Source organism: Lissotriton vulgaris, chromosome 8, assembly GCF_964263255.1.
Source record: "Lissotriton vulgaris chromosome 8, aLisVul1.2, whole genome shotgun sequence".
NCBI classification, from domain to species: domain Eukaryota; kingdom Metazoa; phylum Chordata; class Amphibia; order Caudata; family Salamandridae; genus Lissotriton; species Lissotriton vulgaris.
This window is the reverse complement of record NC_141696.1, coordinates 675,802,305-675,826,650: the sequence shown is the minus strand read 5'-3', so window position 1 is coordinate 675,826,650 and position 24,346 is coordinate 675,802,305.

Here is a 24,346-nt window from a genome sequence, read left to right as displayed (position 1 = left end):
TCCAACTGGTATCCAAGCAGCTCTTTTTCACATGCTTCTGAACCAGCACCCAGTCCCCTGTACTCAATTCATGGCAGAGATCATTGGAAGCCGGAACCACAGCAGCCTGCACCTGATGGGACACAGAACGGATGACATCAGCGAGTCCCTTGCAATAATCAAGGATCAGATCATCTGTGATACTCAGCAAGGCTGTTCATGGCACCGCTGATAACCTCATTGCCCTCCCCATCAGTACTTCATGAGGCGAGAGACCTGTTCTTCTGTCTGGGGTACTGCGCATACTCATTAGAACCAAAGGCAAAGCCTCTGGTCACTTTAGAGTCGTGGATGAACACACTTTCGCCATCCGAGCTTTCAATGTTCCGTTAATCTGCTCCACTATCCCAGAAGCCTCTGGTCGGTAAATACAATGGAGTCTCTGATCAATGTTCAGTGCTGTGCAAGGCATCTTTATAATCTCACTATGGAAGTGAGTTCCTCTGTCCAATTCCAAAGAGGTGGGGAGCCCGAACCTAGGCACAAGTTCCCTCAACAATAGCTTAGCTACTGTTTGTGTATTGCACCTGCGTGTCGGGTATGCCTCCACCCACCGTGAGAACACACACACAACCACCAAAATGTACCTCAAATGATTGCATCTGGGCATCTCGATAAAATCCAATTGCATCCTAGTGAACAGTCCCCCAGACCTCCCAATGTCACTCCTGGTAACTGCAGTTCTCTTTCCAACATTCATTTGTTGACATGTAACATGACACACAGCTTCTGCCACTGTACAAACCTTTGGATTGTACCATGTCTGTCTGAACACTCGTACCATCGCATCTCTTCCCAAATGAACTGCACCATGAACTTTTCTCGCCATTGGGCTCAACAGCTCATCTGGCAACAACGCTCTCCCATCAGTCGAGACCCAAATGCCCCCATCTCCATTTACACAGCCTGAATTGATCCACACATTTTTCTCATGGTCTGACACCTGTTCCTGCATGCACCAGAGCTCATCCCAAGTATATGCTATGGCAAGTTTCATGCCTAACTTGGTTCTTTCTTCGCTTCCTTCTATGTCTTGTTCAGTGAACGAATAACCTTGCTCGGCACAGAATCGTGCAACTTCATCCGGCTAGCGGTTTCAAAGTGACACGAAATCTGTCCCTTTTCCATGAGCTGTGCACTTCACAACAGCAATTTCTATGAAGTCCTGCTAAGCTTCTAAAGCAGCCTAACAAATTCTCCATTCTGGATGGGTGATCCTGACGAAGTCATGTAACCTCTCTGAGACCATAACTGTGCATAGTCACGAACCACACCAAACCCGTATTGGTTATCGGTATAAATGGTAATCCGAATTCCCTTTGCTGCCAGGCAGGCACAAGTCAAAGCTATTAGTTCGGCCACCTGAGCGGAGTATACTCCTTCCAGGCATATAGCTTCAATAACTCCTGAAATGGTGCATACAGCAAATGCTGCTCTTGCTCTCAACTGACCAACACTGTCTCTTATGCACGAACCATCAACAAAGAAAATTTCATCAGGGTCAGTCAATGGTTCATCGACAATGTCAGGTCTCGGTTTGGTGCAAAGTTCAGTCACATCAAGACAATCATGGTCCTCACAATCTTCATCAAGCGTGTTTGGCAACGGCATCAAGGTGGCAGGATTCAAGACAGGGCACCTCTTAAGGGTCACATTCTCCACAGCAAGTATGACCTGCTCGTAGCGTGTGAGCCTGTTATTCATCAAGTGCTGTGTCTTGGTCCTGGTCATTAACAACTCAACAGAATGTGGCACATAAACAGTCAATGGGTGACCCATGACAATGCTCTCACACCTTTCAATGCAGACACCTGTTGCAGCAACGAATTTGAGACATCCGGGCAACGCTGAAGCTACTGGATCTAAAGTAGCTGAGAAATAGGCAACTGGTCCACGGACATCTCCTTGATCCTGAACTAGAACTGCTAATGCACAACCCTCTCGTTCACAGCAGAACAGTGAAAAAAGACTTATTGTAGTCAGGCATTCCCAGTGGATGTATGACGTTACAACACATACTTTTACCACACATGCTGTTACAACGCAAGTATTACAATGAAAACCTTTACAATGCATTACACTTAGGGGTGCTGGATAGTGAATAGTTTAATTTACTATTCCAACTCCAGTCCCCGTGGACACTAGGGAAGGTGTTGGATAGTAAATTAAAACTATTCCTTATCCTAGAGCGCCCCCAGTGTAATGCGTTGTAATGGCTTTCGTTGTAATACATGCGTTGTAATAGCACTGCATGGTAAAAGTTGTGTTGTAAAGGTTGCATACCATTCCCAGTGCCGGAGCACGACAAAGGTCCTCTCACAACTCAAGGAAAGCCTTCATACAGTCGTTGTCCCATGGTACCGGATCGCTCACGTCCTTGTGCGTCAGTCTCTGCAAAGGCTTTGCCTTTAATGAGAAGTTGGCAATCCACTGGCAACAGTAGCCAACCATCCCTGGGAACATCCTGACCTCTATCTGGGTTGAAGGCACCATCAAGTTCAGTATTGCCTCAATCCTATCAGATGACACTTTCCTTTTGCCCTTCTCTATTCTGTGCCCCAGATACTGCACCTCGTTCAAGCAGTACTGTAACTTTTTTGGCAACACCTTGTGTCCGTTTTCTGCCAAATGGTTCAGTAAGGCAATGGTATCAATCCTGCAAGCATCCTCAGTCTCTGACGCAACACGGAGGTCGTCTATGTACTGGAAGAGAACGGAGTTCTGAGGCAGTACTAGACTCTCAAGATTCTTTTTCAAGATCTGATTGAAGATCGATGGGCTCTCTGTGTACCCCTGAGGGATGCGACACCACGTTAAGACACGACTTTCCAGTTTGAAAGCGAATACAAATTGGCTCTCTTCATGCAGAGGTATTGAGAAGAAAGCCTGACAGAGATCAATCACAGTGAACCACTCAGCTTGGCACGGGATCTGAAATAAGATTACAGATGGATTCAGTACCACAATTCTGAACTTCCGTTTGGTTTCTGCAATCCCATGATTGGCGAGTTACATGGACTACGCAATATCTCAGTCAGTATTCCCTGTTTAATCATAGACTCATTCACAGGCTTTATTCCTGCAATCGTTTCTGGGGTCAAATTATACTGAGGCGTTCTTGGGAAATCAGCATTCTGGTTGACCTGAATCTTAACTGGTTTAACACCTTTAATCAATCCTATGTCTTCTCCAGTAAAGTCCCATATCACCTGTGAAACTGAATTTCTCAAATCAAGTGGGAGCTCTTCCACTGTCAAGGCAGTGTACATCTTTATGCACACATGCTGATTTGCGACCTTAAAGGTAACGTCGTCATTATTAGTCTGCAATTCCACTCCCTTAGGAGTGCAATATATAGTACAATTAAGCTTGCACAGGAGATCCCTCCCTAGCAAAGAAACAGGACTTGAATCGCACACCACAAATTGATGTCTATCACTGAACGTTCCTATCTTCACAGGAATTGGTTCTGTCAGAGGATTTGTCATTTTCCTATTTGCAACGCCTACAACTTGGATTGTCTGTCCCGAGAGGGGTAGGTTGGGAACTACTGCAGATCTCACAGGAGAATGGGTAGCACCAGTATCAACCAAAAAGGTGGTAGGGTGACCATCAACATCAGCTTCTACAAATGGTCCCCTCTGGTCTACGTCCAAGGCTGCCCCAAGAGTGCTGTCCTCCTCCCCTCTCAGGCACCGTCATTCCAACTGGTCTAGATAACAATCATCGCTCTCGTCAAAGAGAGGCATCTGCCGGTAAGTCCGAGCCCCTGTCGATATTCTTGGTGGCTGGGGAACCTGTACTCGAGGAGCCGAAGTCCCCCCTTTTACGACTTAGTCTTTGCTACTGCTGTCGTCGTCACCTGGGGTACCTGTTCCTGAACCACATCCTCCTTCTGCTGCTCCTGATTTGCCGGATTATAGGGACACTTGCGTCTCCAGTGTCCAACCTGATGACACTGGTGGCACTCGGTAGTCTTTTTCAACGTCGCTACATCTACCCTTGGCTTAGAGTCATCCCCATTTCCCTTTTTCTGACCATTCTGTTTCCTCTCTAAGGTACCTCCCTTGTCAGCAGATTGCATCTGGACCAGCATCAGCTTGTCCTTGAGCTTTTTGTCTTTTGAGTAGATTTCATGACTACAGTATCTAGCATACCTCAAAATCTCATCCAGCGGTTTGTTCTGCTAACAAATCAAATGTTGCTGGATCATATGACAAATATCAGGTCTCAACCCTAGAGCAAACTTTGAAACAAACTGTCCCATGTTCCTAGGGTCCATCACATCTAACCCACTGTACTGCTTAAAGACCTGTAATAGTCGTTTGTAATACTCATGCACTGTCTCTTTAGGCTTCTGAACCGTCCAATCTATCTTCACCCAGTCGATATTCTGTGGTGGTACCTTAGATTTCAACCACGTAATCACTTGTTTGTAGTTTTTCATTACAAGAGGAGACGGTCCATTTGTGGCAGCATCCCTATCTGGCTCCGCAGTGGGCCGTTCAACAGCAACCTTGCATGCTACCTACAAGTCTCCTGGAACCACAATGTCAAACAAAGTGTTCGGATCAATCCAAAGCACCTTCAAGATCTTAACAAACCTCTCTACCTGCTAGTACCATTCAACTGGACTCTCTCGCAGTTTTCAGAAATCATTTGTAAAGGCAGCCAAATCGCCCTGATTCCAGGGCACATGTACATTTCCTCCATTGACCACCTCCTGTAAATGGTATGCTTCAATTTCTGCCATTCCTCCTCCCGAAGGGGGCGTCTCAGTCATACTCCTTCTAACACTCTTTTTCTTTGAACACCTTTTTTCCATTTGTCAAGTCTGCTCCAAGCTCGTACCCCTATAATCAGTTCCCGAATGTGAGTCTTTAGTCCGATCACCCTCTTCTCTTCTAGGTCTTGATCAGTATATTGCAATCTGTGATTACCCTGCAGCATTTTTGTCCTAGACAAATCCACATCATATTTATTTGCTAATTCAGTCAGTTTCTCATGGGTCGACCTAGCTTTCAGAGTCACGTCCTTCGCTATAAACAGCAACTCATCTGGTTTGCAAAGCTCAATCCTCTCTAAAGGCAAGTTTCCTTCAACAATCTCATCCACTTCTGCTTTTAGTCGCATCACAACAATTCTTTTTGACTTTATTGCTAAACTCAAAGTACCTCAACTAGATGCACTACTCCTTTCTTCGCAAGCACTGTCCTGTTCTCTGCACCTGTTCACTTCAGATACGCCTCTGAAAGGTGTCCTGTTCTCGACGTTTCTTTTGTCCCAATCCTCCCTTGTCGTGTCACTTTGGGCCCATTCAACTGTCTCCCATGTTCTCAAATCTGGCCTCAACTCTTAGAAAGATTTTGGTCTTGTGCCCCTTAAGTCCATCGGTCCTCTTGACGAGTCTACTGTTGCTTGTAATGGGGTACTCCATTCTGCAGGCCTTGGCACTTGGCTCAATCCATCCACCACACTATTCCTTCCACTGCTTGTGCTCCCTTCCATACCCATATATGCTGGACATCCACTTCGCATCTGCTCAGGATTATATACTGACACTATGGGGCCAATGGTAACCGGTACTGTAAGAGCATCCGGAAACCTCTGAGAACTGACACTTTCTACATTCTGTCCTTCTCCTGCCAAGAGCTTTCCCACTACTTCAGCTCTAGGAGGAACTTGCAGTACCCTAAATTCCTCTTCCAGGGCTGCCGTCTCCTCCCCTGACTCTGTGTTGTATGGGGGTGGTCTCTCAGATAACAGCCTTTCTATAAAGCTATCATCCGTATCACTGTCGTCTTCCTCTGCATTCTTTTTCTGCACATCCTCTGTTTTAACCAACAGTGGATACAACCTGTCTCCTTCAATCATCTGTACCCTCCATCTCTTTTTCAATGCATCCCACCTCGCGTCTTGGACTGCCCTAACAGATTTCTTCACTCTTTCCTGTCGCCTATCTCTGTTTCTTTCGTGCGCCGCCCTGATCCATGCATTCAATGCCTAAAACTGTGTTGATCTAGGTAGAGGTCGCAAAGAAGCCATAATCGATTTCAACTGATACAACACTTTCAATCTAAAAGTTTCACATCTAGGAAAGGTCAACTCCTCATTTCCATCTGTCATCTTGCATCAGTTCTCAAGCCACAATATAGTGTGCAACCCAACATTTGTAGCCATGTAATGAGTTGGAGTATCCTAGGGCGGGGCCTCTTCTCCCCCCCGAGATTCTAACCTCTTTTGTTTTCTGTACACATTTCGCAAAACTTTAAAACATTTCATGATGAAAACCAGCGTTTCGTCTCCCGCAGCGCTCTTTTACTTCCTATTGACAATCCACGAATCCCAGCACGGTTCCACACTAACCGCACTATCCCAGCGTGGCAACTTCTGACGTCACTCGCCCCTGCTTCGCAGCAGTTCCCCTCCTTTACAGTTCGTCTCTCACTCACCTACACGTCTCAAACATACACTGAAATGATCACTTCCGACCAAGCAACCACTTCGCTGACTGTACTTCCACAGTCTGTACGTCCACAGTCATGTAATTGTCACCAAACTGGCAACTGTCTGTCCACAAAACGACCGGACAATCACCTCAACTGATAGGTTACAAACACACAGCAACTCACGACCAGCGTCAGTTACTCACGCACTCACACATTCGTTCCCCCTATCTCGGTCCAGCGGGCGATAAATCGTACCTCACAAACGCCTTAACAACGGTCGACAATTACTATGGGTATTCGTACACCCGAACCACTTAAGCTACTCCTCGAGCCTTGGATTTTCCCAGGCTGCGCGCGCTCATAGCCTGATCTCCTTTCATATAACAGGCATTCCAAGTCCGCAAGACAATACAGCACAACACAACAAATTAACACCGCAATCTAACAACATATAACCCTATTCATACTCACTCTCTTACAAACTCCATCCTGCCCCTGCTAAAAAAACCTAACTTAGACAGCATGGATATGAACAACTATCGCCCAATAGCCCGACTCCCCCTTCCTGCCAAAATAATAGAAGGTAGCCTGAATGCCCAACTAAGCACCTTCCTAAAAACAGGGGATCATCTTGATGCTTCCCAGCATGGTTTCCGGGCGGAACACAGCACGGAATCCGCTCTGATCAAATCCATGGAAGACATAAGGCAAATGATGGATACAGGAGGCAGAGCAGCCCTGATCCTGTTGGATCTTTCTGCGGCCTTCGACACGATCCACCACAACTTACTGGTGGACCGGTTGAGGGCCTGTGGAATCCAGGGAAAAGCACTAAAAATCCTTCAGGCGTTCTTGTCCGATAGAACACAGTCCGTGGCGCTTGGAGACCACGAATCTCAGTCATTTGTACTACCCTGTGGAGTCCCCTAGGGATCTTCGCTTAGCCCTACCCTTTTTAATGTTTATGTGTCTACCCTTGCCCCGGTGATCAGATCGTTCGGTTTTCAACTCACGGCCTATGCCGACGACACACAGATTGTGGTGTCCCTGCTACCCGGCAACACTGACAACACCGCAGACAGATTCAAAAACTGCATGCACGAAGTGGGATGCTGGATGGCACAAAGTTGCCTTAAACTGAACTCCTCGAAGACAGAGGTCCTGCTCTTTGGAGCCAGAGAACTTTTGGTCCCCGAGATGGTGGCCAGACGAAATGGGACCACTCCCCGTGCCGGTTGACAAAGTGAAAAACTTGGGCATTCTTGTAGACAGCTCTCTGCCTTTATACCTCAGATTAACGCACTCTCTTCCTCCCTCCATTACACCCTCAAAACCATCAGAAAAATTCTACCTTACCTGGAGAGGAAACACAGGAAAACTATTGTCACTGGTCTAGTGCTTTCGCGTCTAGACTACTGCAACAGCCTGATGTTAAACGCCCAGCAGAGGGTACTCAACAAACTCCAACTGTTGTAAAATGCAGCCGCCCGCCTGATCACCGACACTCCCAAATTTGCGTCGGTATCCCACGACCTGGTGGCTCTACACTGGCTGCCAATTCGTAAGAGAATTGCATTCAAGGCTTTGTGTATGGTCTTTAAGGCCCTTTATGATATGGGCCCCAGACACATGAAACTGCTCTTTCACTGGCATAAACCAGCACGAACCCTGAGGTCAGGAGAACTGGCCCTGGTTACGGTCCCCAGAATTAAAAGAGCTCGATGGGGAGGTAGGAGCTTCTCCCTTAGGGCGGCAGAGGCCTGGAATAAACTTCCACTCATGCTCAGACAAACTCAGAATCTGATGGCATTTAGAAAAGGACTCAAGACATGGCTTTTCACTCAGTAAGCCTGCACTCTCACGTTTGCCCTATCAAACCAGCGCCAGGACACCTCCAGGTATTAGAGCGCTCAATAAATGTGCTAAATAAAATAAAATAAATAAACTGCTGCTTTTCGCCGCACCGTCACTCTCTGTTGGTTTCCATGGAACGCTGTCTTCTGCCGACAATCCACTGGGCAATCATTACCTGCTTTCTATGGGCCTTGGGAAACTCTTATCCTAATCTAGATCAGATCTTCCCTGACTCCAGAAAGGGAACAATTCTACACCGCTACCAACTGGAGAAGCTGGGATTTCATTAGATTTTTTTACCCATCTCTAGAATCCCAGGCCAGGTCGACTGGACCTTTTTCTCTGTCCCAGAAGTGTAAAGAGAAGGTTTCTGCAATGATAACTTTGAACAGCTTTACAACCAAATCCAAATTAAACTCAAGGACCACTGACTACGAACTGGAATTTTGAAGATTTATTACAAAGCCAAAAATAATTGAACATTCAAACACCTCAGTAAGAGGTTAAGAAAATAGACTGGCACTAATACAAACATAATTCTACGCAGGATTCTCAGACGACTCAAAATAAAAAGCAAAGTCAATTCGAGTAACATTAGGCAACCAAGAACAGTTCCTGCCTGAAGTTTGGACTGCATTTACAGAAGAAAAGAAAATGATTAGTCTGTCCTTACACTATTCTAAAGTGACATCCATACTTAACATTTCCTTCAGACAAGAGTAAAGGTGTCAGCAGTGAAGACTTCCAAAGAAGTACATTCACTTTCTTTAGATAGGTAGTCTAACTACCGAGCTCATTCTAAAATGCTCCTTCCTACACCCCACCCTGCCCTATGTTCCCCAAACTCTCTTTACAACTTCCTACATCAACTTCTGTCAATTTCCTAACAAAATCTGCTCTCCACCCTCGGGTGCTGTCCCTAATACAAAATACCACAAACAGTCGACACGGCCAGAAGTACGCCCTCTGGTAGGTACAGATCTGCGGATTTTCCAGCATTGCACCTCTCCATCAAGCGTCCGTTGGTGTGTCCTTGGGTCCCAGGCACCTTCTCCGCTGAATGTTGCACTCCCAAATTCCTTGGCAGTTCCTCTGCGCTCGCGCCCACTATCCTAATTCCTAAACAATGGACCCTTCTACCTAACGAGCCTTGTGGCCTTGCACCTGCAAGCTGAAACACATAGGAACATCTCTGCAAACATTCAAAGTTATAATTTATTATTTGCTGAGAACAGGTTCTTTCCCTGAAGAGAGAAAATCATTCCTTCTCGACTCAGGCTAACAAAAGAAATTACCGTTAGGCCTCTGCTGGCTTCAGCATATTCCAGGCCCTTGCACATTAACTGCATTTCTAACATGACATGACATTACAATGTCTCACTCTTAAGCATTAATTCTATTTTCAATGTAAGCAATATATCTTCATATTAAAAGTCTATGTTAATTCACTAATTAATAAGCACGTGTATACTTCAAAAGGCATTTCATTACTAATACGACATTTCAAATGTGATTATTTCTTTACATTAAACAAACATTATTTTCTAACCAAGGCACTACATTAGTCCATGATTAATAAAAATCACATTATGGGGCCGATTCCGATTCGGGAAAAACCACTCCGAATAGCCGTACGGAGCATTTTTCCCTTACAAATCGTACCCTGCAACGTCCCTGAACGTACGATGAAGTACAATTCATACCAGGAGCAGAACTCCATACGAATCGTACAAAGACTGTACGACTCTAATCTCCACACGATTCTCCCTCGAAACTAAGTATGCGCGAAATTTGCAAATTCGCGATCCGCGAATTCGTGCGAAAGCGAACTCGTAATTTGCAAAATCCGTGAATTCGTGCGAATTTGCGAATTTTTTTTTTTGGCGCGTTCGCAAGGGTTTTTGCCAGTTTGCAAGGGTTTTTTACAAGTTCGGGAACGCAAACTTACTTGTCTGGTCGCAACGGTCGCGACCATGTTGTTTCTACGTGTCCAGCCTGTTTGCGACCCTGTGGTTCATCGCGGCCACCCTCCGGTTCATCACTGCCACCCTCTGGTTCACCTATGCCACTCTCTGGTTCATCACTATCACCCTCTGGTTCCCCACTGCCACCCTCTGGTTCATCACAGCACCCTCTGGTTCACCACTGCAACTCTCTGGTTCACCACTGTCACTATCTGGTTCACCACTGTCACCCTCTGGTGCACCACTACCACCCTCTGGTTCACCACTGCCACCCTCTGGTTCATCACATCACCCTCTGGTTCACCACTGTCACCCTCTGGTTCACCCCTGTCACTCTCTGGTTCAGCACAGTACCCTCTGGTTCACCACTGCCACCATCTGGTTCACCCTTTCCACCCTCTGGATCATCACTGCCACCCTCTGGTTCCTTACTGCCACCCTCTGGTTCACCACTGCCACCCTCTGGATCATCACTGCCACCCTCTGGTTCATCTCTGCCACCCTCTGGTTTGCCACTGCCACCCTCTGGTTCATCACTGCCACCCTCTGGTTTGCCACTGCCACCCTCTGGTTCATTACTGCCACCCTCTGGTTCACCACTGCCACCCTCTGGATCATCACTGTCACCCTCTGGTTCAAGGCTGACACCCTCTGGTTGATCACTGGCATCCTCTGGTTCATCCCTGCCACCCTCTGGTTCATCACTGCCACCCTCTGGTTCATTACTGCCACCCTCTGGTTCACCACTGCCACCCTCTGGATCTTCACTGCCACCCTCTGGTTAATTACTGCCACCCTCTGGTTCACCACTGCCACCCTCTGATTCATCAAAGCTATCCTCTGGTTTATCACCTTGTGGTTCACCACTGCCACCCTCTGGTTCATCACTGTCACCCTCTGGTACATCACAGCACCCTCTGGTTTGCCACTGCCACCCTCTGGATCATCACTGCCACCCTCTGGTTCATTACTGCCACCCTCTGGTTTGCCACTGCCACCCTCTGGATCATCACTGCCACCCTCTGGTTCATCACTGCCACCATCTGGATCGCCACTGCCACCCTCTGGTTCATCACTGCTATCCTCTGGTTCCTCACCTTGTGGTTCACCACTGCCACCCTCTGGTTCATCACTGCCACCCTCTGGTTCATTACTGCCACCCTCTGGTTCACCACTGCCACCATCTGGATCATCACTGCCTCCCTTTGGTTCATCATTGCCACCCTCTGGATCGCCACTGCCACCCTCTGGTTCATCACTGCCACCCTCTGGTTTGCCACTGCCACCCTCTGGATCATCACTTCCACCCTCTGGATCACCACTGCCACCCTCTGGTTCATCACTTCTATCCTCTGGTTCATCACCTTGTGGTTCACCACTGCCACCCTCTGGGTCATCACTGCCACCCTCTGGTTCATTACTGCCACCCTCTGGTTTGCCACTGCCACCATCTGGATCATCACTGCCACCCTCTGGTTCATCACTGCCACCCTCTGGTTTGCCACTGCCACCCTCTGGATCATCACTGCCACCCTCTGGTTCACCACTGCCAACCTCTGGTTCATCACTGCCACCCTCTGGTTGATCACTGCCACCCTCTGGTTCAAGGCTGCCACCCTCTGGTTGATCACTAGCATCCTCTGGTTCATCCCTGCCACCCTCTGTTTCACCACTTCCACCCTCTGGTTCATCACTGCTACCCTCTGGTTCATCACTGCCACCCTCTGGTTTGCCACTGCCACCCTCTGGAACATCACTGTCCCCCTCTGGTTTATCACAGCACCCTCTGGTTCACCACTACCACTCTCTTGTTCACCACTGTAGATTATGGGGGGAAAGCAAAGCACACCTTCCCAGCCTCAACTGAGATGAATTCATTTGGGGCTGGTTAATGTGTCACTGAATTTGAGCTTTAAGTCTGGCACCTGCTTCCTTAGCTGTAAATGCTTCCAGTTGCAGTTTAATTTTCTTTACAGGAGCAGTGTGCCATACTTGTAACTATTCTCTGACCCTGCTTTGAGGGTCAGAGCAGGGTTAGACAATAGTTGCAAGTAGCAACTGAACTCTGGAGGGGCCCCTCAGGAAGCACTACAGGGAATGGTTACAAATTAGCTTGAAATTTTGCACCTGCTAAGTGCTTTCAGTTTTGCAAAATTCGTTTTTCTGCAATTTCCCGAGATTCCCGGGGCGCGAATTCACTCGAAATCGAACTTGCAATGCGCAAATTCGCCCGTTTTTTTGCTTATTCGCGGACCGCATGCAGCACACCGACCGCGAGGTTGCCAATGCGGTCGTACATGGGCGCGGCCATCTTGTGCGCAATGCATATTTCCATTTCCGGGTGCTATTGACAATGTTGCATTGTGGCGGCGCGCTATTACGAGTTCGCGCGTGTTTTTGCGTACTCACGGGGGGAAAATCGCGCAAACTTACCCACGCGGTCCTCAATGGGCGCGGCCATCTTGTTTTTCATTCATTGCTATGGTTCTGTGCATGCTTTCTAATCCTCCTTTCATCTGTGCAATCCTTTGTTTCTTTGGACTTTTTTTTATGTTTTCTACTCTATATCTATCCCTCTTTTTTTCTATGTCTATATTTTGTGTTTTTTTCAACTTTTCATTACTTTTAAAGGTACTTTTTAAAACTTTTTTTTTACTTTACTTTTTCCATATTCTTTCCTTTTTTTTTCTTTCTGCTGTACAGGACCATGGCAAAGGGAGCCAGGAAGGAGAAGGGGAAGGGTCCCGCACCCCGTACCCGGCTCCCATGCGGGTGATTGCGTGGGGAGCTAGTCACAGCCCGGGAGATCTTCAGCGTGGAGGAGGTGGCCTCCCTGGTTTATTATGTGCAGCGCAGCCTCCCCAAGACCATCACGGCAGGCGGCAGGATCGCTAGCGGGTATGGGCTCCAAGAGCGTCGGAAGCAGTGCGAGAAGATGTGCCGGGCCATGTATCAACACTCTCTGGTCCAGCGCACCTACAACCAGGCCACGCACCGGTGGTCCGACCTCCTGGACCGTGAACACGACCTGCTCGACCTGCTAGGCGTCGAGATCCCCGGGCTTGGTGAGTAGTAGTAGTTATTTAAACACTACTCTGTTTTCCCCTGCTCTATGTGTTATCATATTGCAAATTTTTGTTTTTTTCCGAAGAGCAATAATACTGCCGATTAGATTGTAGGTAAATTATGTTTCAAAATGTTCTGTGATTGCATTTCAGGTGGACTGCTCTTCTGCTCAGTGGCGGTGCTACTATGCTTATTTGTTTTTGATTTTTTTTTGCTAATTTCATTGGCCTGAGTAATTATGTATGAGTGTACTTTACAGAACTGCATAATGCTAGATACTAAGGGGCAGATTTACAATTACTGGCACATCCCTGCAAATTAGCAGGGATGCACCAGTAATTGTGCGCCACGCCTCCACCACCCATGGTGCGCCGCATTTACAATGCGGCGCACCATGGGGCAAAAACGACACAGAAGCGTCACGCATCTGTGCCCTAAAGGCAGCACATTGCTGGGGTTGCGTCGCAACCACAATTTAGCTCCAGCAATGCTCCAGGGTGCCCTATCTCCCCAATGCTGCGTCATGCTTCGAGCAGGGGCAGGGTTTTGACTGAGTGACGCAGCATTGGCCTAAAGGTGACTTATTGAAATCTTTTAGATTTCACTCAGCCACCTTTAGGATGCGTTCCTGCGCAGGAACGCACTCCCTTGCGCCGCAATGCCCCCTGATGGCGCAGGGCTTTACAACATGATGCATCTCCCAGATGCATCACGTTGTTAATATACCCCGCACCATGGCGCCTCTTAAGCGCTGCCGCTGCGTCACAAAAGTCACGCAACGATGGAGCAAAAGAGCCGCAAGGGACTTGTAAATCTGCCCCTAGAGACTCAAGTCCAGTCCTTCCTTTGTACACCTGCCACTAAGAAGAGATAGTGGTGGTGGATTGATAGTTTGAGTATTTTAATGACTGGTTATGTAGTAGGAAACTTACTTTTTAGTGTTCTCACTGGTCTGCAATCACGATGGACTTTGTCACTTCGCGTGCTGCTTAGTGCTACCTGCCAGTCCTAGTCGAACCTTTTTGTAGTTTGTTTAGTGAGTTACATAACTTTCCAAGTCGACGGTCCGCGAATCCAGCAATACTAATATCCTAGTAGACCACATCAGATAGGTCAATAAATGTAGTGCAATTGTTGTCTATTTGCTATTTCCCGAAATAATTTGTTATTGTTCTTTTGAAATGTTTGATTTGGTTGACAACAATCATCCATGTTTGGGTCATGTTGTACATCAGCTCCCCCCAGGGGCCAGAGGACAGCAGAGGAGGTAGCGGCGCCAGTAGACGAGGACCAGGAAGGCCAGGATGGGTCAGGCAAGGGCTCCTCTGCTGGCCCCAGTAAGTTTTCATGTTAATAATATTAATTATACTTCCCTATCTTTTAGAGTACCTATTTTTTACTAACGTTCCACATTTGATTTTTCCTACATCATCTTTGATCTTCTTGTAGACTATTTCTAAATTCTTATCCTGCCTCTACTATGACTCTCTGTGGTACTACTAGATTATTATTATTATTAGTCTGTCTGTGTAGCTAACTAAGCTTGCACAGTTGGCAAAAGGTGTTAAACGAAACTCCCATTCTATTCAGCAATAGCTCTATGCACTGAGTGCAGTCCTCTGGGTTGTCCATAATGTCCTTTGAAGTCTTCTAAATGTTTATGCTTTGACAATTCCCAACAATAAACTGTCAATGACCACCAAGAAAGAATAAGGTACTAGTTTACTTTTTGATTGGATAGGAGGACAATCCATACTACTATTATTATAGGGACAATTCTGCACAAATAGAACTATGGACACTAAATAGTGCATTGTTTATCAATTATAATAGGTGCAGTTAGACTTTCCACATACCTCAGTCATAATAGAATTTGAACCCCCAATCTCCTTACTGACTAGCTAGTGTGACAGAGTAATTTAGCTCCCTAATTCATTGTTGATTGATCCCCAATGATGATTATCCAACCCAGGACATAAAACTACGGAGTCAGAGTCCAGAACTGTCAGAGCCACGGACTCATGCTTGCAAATTGCAAACCCTTTTGCTCACTTACTCATGACTAAAAACCACAGAGTCTATGTAAGTTTTATAGCTTTATTAAAAGTAAAAACATTTATTAAAATCAAGTTCATCATACAACATAAACAGTGGATTGAAAATGGAAAAGTGCTTAGTGATCTCACACATTAATTGTGGGCAAGCCCTCACCTGGTTGAAAGTTCAAATCTTCTTTGTGGTGCTGAATCGTTGCTGACTCCATCCTACTGATGATGATCTGATGTTGCTCTTGTTCTTAGAAGGTAAGCTTCTGTCTGTTATGAGAAAAACGGTGCATGTTAAAAAGCAAGCATTCATCAGTTGTGCCAAAAAGTGTAGCAAGACAACACCCTTCCCTGAAAAAAAGTGCAATTTTTAGTTTTGACTAGACAGTCACAAATTATTACATTTGTTTGTGTAGTTGTAGTGACATCTTTTCATTCCTAGACAAAATACTAGGGAGTGGTGTATATGGCATCTAAGAATCTGAAATGTATTTTCTAGGCGGAACATAGGCATAACCATCCACCGGTGCCGGGGCCAGTGCGGAGGGGGGCACTCCTGGGGCGGAGGCGGTGCAACAGCCAGTGGAAGCTGATGTGGGGGATGCCATGGTAGCGGCGGACAGTGGTAAGCTATTATATTCCTTACTTATTGAGATAGCAGACTGCAGAGTGTGCTCTCTGCACGGGTGTAGTATATGTTGTACAGTACAAGTATACTATACTGTTTAGAAGACTTACAAATTTAGACCTAAGTTTTTATTAACCAGGTAGTAGCCTCCTCTAAATTGACTTCAACTCAGCTGTGAAAGTTTTTTCGAGAATCCAAGTCAGATCAGAGATGAACTTAATGGATGGGATGAACGAAAAGGGAAAGAAGGGTGTAAGTAAGTGTGGAAGGGCGAGCGAGTTAAAAGTAATGATGACTGGCAAAGAATGATATGTTTTTTTGAATGCTGCCCAAGGTGGATGGGAATATGATGCATGTCCGGTTGAAGGATGATGCAAGGATGGGTGGAAGCAGAAAGGAAAGAGGACTGCCTGGGTGGGTGAAACAGAAACTGTATGTGTGCGCAATATATCCTTTGGTTGAAATTCAAATGCAAGTCAAGCACGGATGCATGGCTTGCGGTTTCCAAAATAAAATGAAAATGTTCTTTTCCCGTGGGAAAAAGTAAGGTTTGTCCACTTGAGACATTAAGAAGAATGATTGACATTCACTTTGAATGGATGGATGCCTGGATCATGGTACTATCTGACTCATAGATAGCATATGTGTATGTAGAGAGAGTAGACGGTCACTGGCTGAACTAAGTGTTACTTTGAAGAGCATGTAACACCGCACCCGCACGTCCGTTCCAGTGTACGAAAGGCAAGGAAAAGAAGTTGTCATTTTTCCGAATACTACCATGAATAGTAGCAGTACTTTGTATTACAAGTACAGCATATATCCGGCGATTATGGGGGCCACTCTCTACCTCTGTTAATAATTTTAGTACAACTCTGTCATTCATGTGTGGCCTATCAGTGTTTACTCAAAAAAAAACAAAGCATCTAAAGTCATCCCATATGTAATCAAATACATATCCTGTGAAGGGATAGATAATCATATTATTTATCTTCTTCATTTTCCTTTTCTAGTAGTCTTTGGCACTGTAGGGTGAAAGTTAAATTAATTAAGCAGTAGCCCTTGTAACAGATTATTCTCAGTGCCACCCGTAATAGAAAAGTAAGAGCTTCACCACCTGCATGTACTGGACTGGTACAGTAACGCAAGCCTGTGTCATCATGGCGTGCAAGTTGACTGCGCTGGCATTATGTCGGCTTCCAGAAGTTTACGTACCAATTTCGCTAAACAAGAGAGAAGAAGAAGAATAAGACTGGTGTACTGTCATAGTCTACTCTAATGTACTGAGTCCATAGTGCTCATAAAATTGATTCCTGAGAATCCCACTAATGTTAGAGCAAGGCTGAAGAAGTGGGAGGTTAGATAGATACAGGCCACAAATGTTATGTACTGTGCTTGCAAGTTGCTAGTTCTACTGTGACACAACTTTCTGCTGAATTATTTTGTGTTAATCTTAAAGAGCATTGGTTACAGACTATGTTTTTCTTTCTTCATATAGATGCTCCTTCCAAACTGTCACGGAAGGAGCTGGCTAGACGGGCCCGGCAACGGAAACTGGAAGCGACTGTTGCCGAATATCGGCGGCTGGTGGCCCAGGAGGAGGAGGACACGCAGTCGACCACAACATCCACAGGGAAAGCTGCATCCTCCTCCGCGCTCCCTGGGTCAGCCAGTCAGCGCAGGCCTCCAGCGGTACGGAGCCGTGGTACCGCAGCCACCCGCCACCACCAAGCAGCCAAAAAATCAGCTGCCCGCCACAGCAGGTGCAAGGCACGCGTGCACCGCCTAACCCTCATGGTGTCCTACCTTGAGCAGGAGCAGAAGAAACTGAGAATCCTGCTCAAGAACCTTCGCAAGGAGCATGACCATCTGGCCCAAAAAGTAGACCGCCGGCGGCATTAGAGAAAGAGAGACTGTCCCTTGCCCCTTTTTTAAAGACTTTTGGGGGGTGGGAATTGGGAGTTGGGTTTTTTTGACTTTGGGTACTTTTTATTTCACGGACATTCGTTGGGGTTAGGTACGGGGGGTGGCTCGGGTCTTGCGGGATAGTTTATTTTTGTTAGGGATATAAATAATTATTACTTTCAACTTAAACATAGCATACGTGTTTTTACTGCAGTTGACGCTGGGGGGGGGGGGTTAACTGTAAGTTTGTTTTCCTGAAACTTAAGTGGCTTCTTGGTTCAAATTGTGTAAGTAATTACCCAAATGTTTACAAAAGTAAGTGCCTATCACAGAGTTAGTGAATTCAATTGTCCTAGGACTTTACTGGTACTACCGCCAGTCTCTCGTCTCTCATACTACTCCATTATTCTTCCTCCCCCCAAACGCTTATCTTACCTGTAATTCGTGTTTGAAAATAGGGCTAGGCACAGGGCTGGCTGCATGGCAAATGGCGATTAAGGATGGCAATCCTGGGCGGTTGAAATGTTATCATTGCGGTGGTACTAGTGGTGGTACACAGTGGCAGTTGCAGCACATGAAAAAAAGAAGTTGAAACCTAGATTGGCCTGAGCGGAACATTAGAACGTTACGATAGATACTATAGCACGTGACAGTACACTAGAACAGTGCCAAAATGTAGCCTTACAAATGCTAAAGTATTGAAAGTATAACTACTACTTGCGTGGAATTTGACATTGGCTACTACTACAAGAAATAGTACTGAAGGTGAAGGGCACAGCAGCGTAATCCTTTGCCACGTGTAGGAGGAGGATGTTCTTCATGATCAATCCAGTTGATGGTGCCCATGAACATCTGCTTTGATTTGCCAATAGTCATGGGTCTGTGTCAAGCTGAGTAAGAATATAGCCTTCGATTCCTTCACCAGCCTTGAAATGTAATTCATTTTCAGTTGCTATGACCTTATCCTCCCCAGCAAGTGTGTGGAATTATTGCTGTCATTTACTCACACATCAATGAAAACCACACAGCCCGGGGGAAGAGGGTTAGGGTTTGGAAATTGGATGGGAATGGGGTTTTTTTTGGAAAGTTTTGTTGAGAGAGGGAAAAAAAACACAGCATGGACAAACAACAAATGAAGATAAACAAATCTTTGGATACGAAGATATCCATAAATATTTTAAGGGACATAAAGGAAGTGCATGCACTTCTGCAGGCATGAAGTTGATTGCTCAATGGATGGTTAGGTTACTTAAACTAAGTAGTACTTTCTAATGAATGAAAGAATCCGACAGTACAGGGCTGCAGTAATTATGCGTTTTTGCCTATCTCAGCACTCAGAGAAACACTTTGTTCATTAAATTAGTTTGAAAAATAGCAAAGTAAAACTATACAATGGCTGGAGGGATCAATTTAGAAGCAGAGAGCAAAGAAATGCAGAGTCACACTCATAGAAGTTCACAGCAATAACATTACTTAAAAGATAAGTAGAAATGAATGGATACTGTTACTGTATGTTGTTGTACTTGTCCTGTTGAATTTGGGAAGTTGCATGCATCAAGCCATTCCTCTTATTTGCGGTACTCCTCCATTCCATCTGACGCTCCGTCGATCAATGTTGGTGACCAGAAGACACCCTGTCCACTGCCTTCCTTGCGGATGCTGAATTGCGGGTCGCTAATGTGAAGCCTGACTTCATCCTTTTTTCCATTGCACAGGGTGAAAGCCGCCCTGTAAATGTTGATGCAAAAACAGGAAGTGATATTAAAACACCACTGAGAAAAAAATATAAGGTACGTACGCTGTTTAGTGCAAAAAGTCACACTTTCAGTTTCAGAATCGACAGTACAATAATTTCGAAAGGGCGTACTCTGAGTCTCCTTTCGAAGGATAAATAAGTATGGGCGAATTTTGCGGATCTTTCCCCTCAAGCTAGATGTAGTGTAAACTACGATTTTAGAACAAAATTAGACCTTCCCAGCAGTGCTCCCAGACCCTTAAACACAGACACTAAAATGTAGAATACCACCAATCAGACCGAAAAAACGTGCGATACTGCTTCCTGTCTGAGGCCTAGTGGAAAATGGTGACAAAACGTACTTTGAAAGTAAAGTAGGCCCAAATACCCCCTTTCCCACCATGGATTTTCTTCAAACCAATTGCAACCAAAATTAGACATTTTTCGACAAGTGCTCCAAGAGTAGACCCCAGAACCCAGTTGCCAAAATCTCGAACACCCCCAAACACATGCAATACTGCTAACCCTAACGAGCCCTGAGTTTAAAATAGTGTCAAATTCTTTCTTCAACTAGGCCCTAACTCCCCTTTGCCACCATGGATTTTCTTCAAACCTCTTGCAATCAAAAGTATCCATACCCAGCGTTGCTCAAAGACCCCAAAACCCACCCACAAACACCAGGAACCCCCCAAACAGCCCCCTAAAAACGCTGAAGTGAGCAAAATGCCTGAAAATGGAAAAACTTTTCACCTCCAATTTTCTCCAAACCACTTTTATCCGGTATTAGACCTTCACAGCAACGCCCCCAGACCCGTCAACCCAGGCAGAAACAAGTTTAACCCCCCCGAACAGCCAAAAAGCAAAACCGCAGAAAGTGAGACTTAGCAAATTTCAAGCCTACCTGGAATTTAGTCCAAATGTGCTGTGCAGCTAGGCCCTAACTCCCCTTTTCCACCATGGATTTCCTGAAAAACAAATGCAACGCCCCCAGACCTGTCAACCTAGGCGGAAACAAGTTTAACTCCCCAAACAGGCAAAAAGCAAAAATACAAAAAAGGGAATTAGAAATATTTAGCCCCAGTTCCAAAATCACTCAGTGCGCGCTTTGCAGCTAGGCCCTAACTCCCCTTTGCCACCATGGATTTCCGTCAAACCTCTTGCAATCAAAAGTATCCATACCGAGCGTTGCTCCAAGACCCCAAAACCCACTCACAAACACCAGGAACCCGCCCAAACAGCCCCCCGAAAACGCTAAAATGAGCGAAATGCCTAAAAATGGAAACACTTTTTCACCTCCGATTTTCTCCAAACCACTTTTATCTGGTATTAGACCTTCACAGCAATGCCCCCAGACCCGTCAACCCAGGCAGAAACAAGTTTAACCCCCCCGAACAGCCAAAAAGCAAAACCGCAGAAAGTGAGACTTAGCAAATTTCAAGCCTACCTGGAATTTAGTCCAAATGTGCTGTGCAGTTAGGCCCTAACTCCCCTTTTCCACCATGGATTTCCTGAAAAACAAATGCAATCAACATTAGACTGTGCCAGCAGTGCTCCCAGACCCGAAAACCCACCCAAAAAAACCTAGAAGCCCCCCAAACAGCACCCCAAAGACAGGCAAGTGAGCAAAAACGCAAAAACTTTTTCACCATGGATTTGGTCCAAAACACTTGATTCCGATATTAGACCTTCCGAGCTATGCCCCCAGATCCCTGCAACCACCCGCCAAAAAGCAGAACACCCCCAAACAGGCAAAAAGCAAAAATGGGACTACCTTCAATTCAGTCCAAATACGCTGTGAAGCTATGCCCTAACTCCCCTTTTCCACAATGGATTTCCTGAAAAACAAATGCAATCAACATTAGACTGTGCCAGCAGTGCTGCCCGACCCCAAAACCCACCCACAAAAACCTGGAAGCCCCCCAAACAGCACCCCAAAGACAGGCAAGTGAGCAAAAACGCTAAAACTTTTTCACCATGGATTTGGTCCAAAACACTTGATTCCGATATTAGACGTTCCGAGCTATGCCCCCAGACCCCTGCAGTCACCCGCCAAAAAGCAGAACACCCCCAAACAGGCAAAAAGCAAAAATGGGCCTACCTTCAATACAGTCCAATTACGCTGTGCAGCTAGGCCCTAACTCCCCTTTTCCACCATGGATTTCCTGAAAAATAAATGCAATCAACATTAGACTGTGCCAGCAGTGCTCCCAGACCCCAAAACCCACCCACAAAAACCTGGAAGCCCCCCAAACAGCACCCCAAAGACAGGCAAGTGAGCAAAAACGCAAAACCTTTTTCACCATGGATTTGGTCCAAAACACTTGATTCAGATATTAGACCTTCCGAGCTATGCCCCCAGACCCCTGCAGCCACCCGCAAAAAAGCAGAACACCCCTAAACAGGCAAAAAGCAAAAATTCAAATACTCATACTTAGAACCAGTCAATATCGGTCCAAACGCGCTCTGCAGCTAGGCCCTAACTCCTCTTTCCCACCATGGATTTTCTTCAAATCACTTCCAATAAAAATTATTCTATCCCAGCAGTGCTCCCAGACCCCCTCACCCTCCCCCACAAATCTAGAACACCCCCAAACAACCCCCCAAAAGCATGCAATACTGGTATATTCAAAACATGGCAAATTGCGCTGTTCTCAAAACATTGCTGTTATCAGCACTTCCACTACTTTGACCGTCTTGAAACTCACCTGGACAGTCACTTGTTTCAGCGATTCACAAGAATCTCAGCAAGGCAGAACAAAATCGAACCACTGCACTCTTTGAAGAAGAAGAAGAAGGTGGTCTACGACTAGTTTTCACTTAGTTTTCACCCAAACACACGCGGCCGCAAAACACCCAAAAAGGCCAAAATTCTGCCCATTCTGGACCAAAGAACACCAAACCCCCCTTAAAACATTGCCAACATCATTATGAACGAGCCTGGATCGGGCCCGAGCCCTAGAATCAACGTGAACCATACCAACTTAAACCCAAAAACCCTAGTAAATTGCACTGAACCCTAAACCGTAGATATGCTTTGTCTGTTTGTGTCAAAGAGCCTAGGTATGCTACATCAGGAGGATGCTTCACTCAGTGGTGCCTGCCTTGACCGTCTGCATGGCCCTGCCACAAGCAAGGGCCAAAAATCTGTTCCGCTCAAGAATTTGCGATTTTTCGGTTCTTTCGCGAGATTTGCGAAATACTGAAAAACAGCAAATTTTGCAAACATAACGGATGTTTGGCCCAAGCTTGAGGCAGTGCCATGCAGAGGGTCAAGGCAGGGTCAAGGCAGGCAGCACTGAGAGAAGCAACCTGATGTAGCATACCTAGGCTCTTTGTCAGACAGACAAAGCATATCTAATTGTATGCAGCAAGCCACAAAGCAACAATTTTACATGAACTGCTGTCTGGAGTGCACTCTGCCAGGCATAACAACAACAGTATCTTGCCTTGCCCTCGACCAATACATACCACAAATAGACAGACATGTAGTCCTGCTGTAGTGGTAGTTGTAGACTGGTTTACCTGTTTGCCACTCACGAATTGGCCATAGTTCTTCCGTAAATCTACGCTGATGATCCATCCATCCCAGTGAGTGACTGTAAAGAAAAAAGATATATTATTTAATCAATCATCATGGTATATTGGCAAGTGAGTGTTGTGATTAGGTGATTAGAGTTTTGTTGTGGTAAAAGTTGCAAAACAAAGAAAGACACACAGGAATAAAAGTGAATAAGGACGAAAAAAGGAAGTCCTTTTCAGGGCTCGGTGTCAGGGAAGTAGAGCTTGTCCTCCAACTCCATGAATTGAGACGGGAGTAGGTCAGGTAACAGAAGAACTTCCGTCACCTAAGTCGGTGTCCTCTTCTTCCTGCGTGCATTCACATACTTTGTAATCTGGTGGTATCAAGTGCTGATTCATCTTGATCAGTGTTAACCTCTCCATATTTTTGGCCGAGAGCCGGGTCCTTTTTGAAGTTACAATGGTACCAGCAGTACTGAAAACACATACAGAAGACACGCTTGCGAGTGGGCAAGACAAATAATTTATAGCCAGGTTGGTGATCAGTGGCCATAGAGCCATTTTCCTGTACCAATGCAGCAATGGGTTCGTATTAACAAAGTCCTGTGTTGGCTCATCCAGATAGGCCTGCACCATCAACTCAAGGTTCTCCACGGTTGCTCCACTTTGCTTACCATCTGTGGCCTTCTCGGCACTGGAACAAACAAACCCTTGATGAGTTAGCCAATCCGCTTCCGACAATATTATGGGTGGGCCTGGTGCCAGTGAGGATGATGATAGGGTTGCTGCTGGTGTCGTTAACGGCTGTGAGGGAAAGTTACTCCCTTCGCCCACAGATTCAGAAGTGGAACTTGACGCTGGATCGCCTGCTGATTCAGTTGAACTTCTGACGGCTCCTTGAATTTTCTGCCGATCTTTTTCGAACCGACTGGCTGACACAGCTATCCAATGTTTGTACTTTGAAACATCTGCCTCATCAAAAGGAATGAATGCTTTGTTGGCCACTGCCTTTTTGTACTGTGGATCCAGAATAGTAGCACAAATGTAATATTGTTCTGTATTTATCTTTTGAAGCCTTTCATTGGCAACTAGGCGGCTTAATAAGTTCTCCGCCAACAGATATGCAGCTTGCTTTCAACCATCAT